The 3,763-nt window shown below is 26.8% G+C and overlaps 1 protein-coding gene across 6 annotated transcripts in view; it reads right to left on the bottom strand.

The window, feature by feature from the left end:
• The window catches only part of LOC117174633 (colorectal mutant cancer protein), a 323,721-nt gene that overhangs the window by 116,228 nt on the left and 203,730 nt on the right, over nt 1-3,763 (bottom strand). The window lies entirely within an intron of this gene.

Below are 3,763 nucleotides of genomic sequence, written 5' to 3'. Positions count from 1 at the left end.
ATGCTAAAAACTATGGTTCGAACCGGGGTTGGGGGTCAGTGGAAGAAATGTTACGAACTTATATAACATTTAGTATGTTTCCTTATTATTCACTTTTAAAGAATTGCTCTTTTTTCTCTATTTTTAAGAAACCCCCTTTTATCGTTTTTTCGCTTAAATCCTTTTTGGTAGAAAGTCTACTATTATATTTGTGGTTCGGAATTCAACTTGTTTGGTTAAAAATTGTAGTATTCAGTTGCAAATTTTATTATTCTGTAAAAAATGCAACTATTTTGTTAAAAAGTCATCTTGTTTCGTTAAGAATTCAGAAGCTTGGTTAAAAGTTGAAATACTTCGTAGAAAAATTATTCTTTTGGTTTTAGATTCACCTCTTTGGTCGAAAATTTAACTATTCTATTTTTAGAAAATTAATCTTCTGCGGATAAAAAGTCATTTTTAGGCTGAACTCTTTTGTTAAAAATGTAACTATTTTGTTCAAAATTCGATTTTTTTTTTAATAAGAAATATTTTTTTTAACTAACAAGGTAAACATTTAATTTTTGATTTAAATTGATATTTTTATTAAAAATTAATATATTTTGTTGAAAGCTCGTCTTATTTTGGTAGATCATTAATACAATGCTGGAAAATTCATTTCTTTAGTTAGAGATGTAACTATTTTTTTCGCAATTTATCCTCTTTAATTGAAAATTAAACGACTTGGTTAAAAATTGAACTTTTTCATTAAAGATTCATATTTTTGGACTCCCCTTGATCTTTGGAGTTGACTCTTTTGTTGAAAATTTAATTTCTAGATTTAGTTGAAAATTAATCTTTTTTTAACATTTAACAATTTTCTTGACATTTTGGGTTTTTTTGGTTTGTTCAAAATTAATTTTTTATCTAAAAATTTGCAATTTTACATTTTTGTTCACAATTTATACTTTAGGAGTTTAAAATGTAATTATTTTTTAGAACATTCTTTTGTTTTGTTGAAAATTTATCTTTTTGGTTGAAAATTAATTTTCTTGATTTTTTTACATCGTCTTTTTATTAAAAATGCAATTGTTAAGTTCTAAATTAGTATATTTTGATTAATGATTTAACAACATGGTAGAAAATTAAAGTAGGATTGGTTTGTCAATGAACTTTTCCGTGTTTTTTTCATGTTTGTTAAATCTAATTTTTTTTTAAATCATATTTCTGCAAGATTTACCTCTTTGGCTTAACATTGAACTTTTTTTGTTGACAATTTGGTTTTTTATGTTAAAAATTATTTTTCTTTTTAAATTGCAACTTGTCTAGTCTTGATTAGAAATGGATCCTTCATAAGTTGAAAATTCAAATATTTGATTGAAAATTCATGGAATTTGTTAAAAATTCGTCTTTTTTGATAAGAAAATTAATCGTCTTTGTTGCAAATTCACAATATATTTCGAGTTTAAATCTTAGGAATTTAAAGCATTTCATATTGCATTCAAATAAATTCAAAGTGAGTTTTAAATGATAACTGATACGAGGGATTTCATTAGCTGTAAGGCATAGCGTATATATATATATATATAATGAAAAAAAATTTTATTTTTTTTTATTTCTTCAAGTGGATTTTTTTTTTAAGTTTGCAATAACAAAGAAAAATGATCCAATTAGGGGTTTTAAGTGCTTAAACTCGTGATTTATTTTTTTCATAAATAGTTTCCAAATAATTTTCACATTGTACACATCATCAATATAATATACTTAAAAACCAGCTTTTGTGTACAATGTGAAAATTACTTCGAAACTATTTATGAAAAAAATGAATCACGATTTTTAAAACCTTAAAACCCCTAATTGGACAGTTTTTCTTTGTTATTGCAAACTTAAATAAAATTCACTTCAAGAAATAAATGAAATTAAAAATTTTTTCAATCCTTGGTGGGAATTTTTTTACAAGTACGAAAAAGTATAACTATTTCCACAGGAAAACACCAATGAATATAATAAATTTTTAAATACTAAGAAATCCAGGTGTCCGTTTTAATCAAGGAAACAAATTTCCGATCATTTCCAGGCTCGCAACAAATTATGAATTATTTTAATTCTTTGGAATTCTTTCCTTTTCCATTTTTTTGTAATAGCCTTAGTTGCTGAGAAGCACCCCTAAACGCCTTATATTTCTTTAGAATTTTTTTGGTTTCTTCGATTCTTTGAATTATTTTTATAAACTATTTGGATTACTTTGAAGTTGTGAATTCTGATGAGCATAAGAATTGCAAGTAGTTATTATGCGAAAAAATAATAAAATATTTTAGGACTTGAAAATACATGTAGGATAAATTTATACAGTGAAGTATTCGAACCTTCAATTCACTATTTTTATAAAAATTATATATTTTTAAATAATGTTTGAAATTTCGTTACAATTCTAAAATATGACAAGAATTTTTTAAAACTTATTTATATAGTATTTCGAAAACTTCTCTTTTAAAAGAAACCAGATGAGGAATTAATTTAACTTTTTCATTTAACTAAATTCTGAATTAATTAAAAATTTATTTACTTTCTAAATTTATTTACTATCTCGAAAGTGTCCCTTTTTAAAAAAGAAACCGTAAAAGAAATTAATTAATTTTAACATAATAATAAATATGATAATCTTAGGCCCTCTTTAATTTTAATATTTTCGGCGTGCATACAGTCCCGAGTCAGCTCTAGATATGGCTGGCGAAGGCAAGCGCGAGAATCGAGAAACAGAAAATCACCGGCTCTTTCGGTTTGGCTTTCGCCTTGGCCTCACCCCTCCCGTAGACGTAGGCAAAAGACGCGGTTGCCATAGAAACATCGAAAAGTTGAAGAGGGCAGCACCTCGAAGCATGCAAAAACGTGGTTATATATATATATATATATATATAGAAGGATGAAACTTATTTGTTGTACTTTCAGGGCAAAATGCAGCAATAATTACTGAACAATTTTGGACTTTTCAAAATTATGTACTTTTAAAGAATTTAATAATAATTAGGGGTTGATTTGGGGCAGGGGTGACACATGCACTAGAAGGATGAAACTTATTTGTCGCACTTTCAGGGAAAAATGCAGCAATAATTACTGAACAATTTCGGACTTTTCAAAATTATGTATTTTTAAAGAATTTAATAATACTTAGGGGTTGATTGGGGCGGGGGTTACACATGCACTGGAGGAATGAAACTTATTTGTCGTACTTTCAGGACAAAATGCAGCAACAATCATTGAACAAGTTTTGACCTAACATATTTCATTTTCCTTTTTTTTTCTCCGTTTTTTATAAACCTTTCGAAATTCGGGCTCATGAATATTCAATGAAAGTTGAATTCTAAAATAATAAAGATGTAGCAGTAAAAAAAGAAAAAACAGTTTATTAAACTTTTTTATTTACAATTAGAGATGGATTTGCAACCAAGAGGATTAATTTTCTAACAAAAAGAACGAATATTGGACAAAATAATTGAATTTTCAACTGAAAAGGCTCAATTAAAAAAAATAAAATAAAATAAGTAATTTATTTTTTGTGGATCTAGTTTTTTTTAAATTTGAAAATGAATGATTTTAGTTGAAAATTGAGCTATGAATTGTAATAAGATCTATACTTTTCATTTTCCAGTTCAGAAGAAATTTTCGATTACACAGGCCGACAAAATTTGACAAAGGTCCGGAACCGGAGACCAGACCTAGTATACCCGAAGGTTTTTGCTGCGCTGAATCTGAATCCGACCTCAGAAAAATTCCATCACCCTCAGTTTTCGAGATATTGTAACCTAAA

Source organism: Belonocnema kinseyi, chromosome 6, assembly GCF_010883055.1.
Source record: "Belonocnema kinseyi isolate 2016_QV_RU_SX_M_011 chromosome 6, B_treatae_v1, whole genome shotgun sequence".
NCBI lineage: Eukaryota > Metazoa > Arthropoda > Insecta > Hymenoptera > Cynipidae > Belonocnema > Belonocnema kinseyi.
Note: the sequence above shows the minus strand (reverse complement) of the source record. Positions and strands in the feature narration are given on the sequence as shown.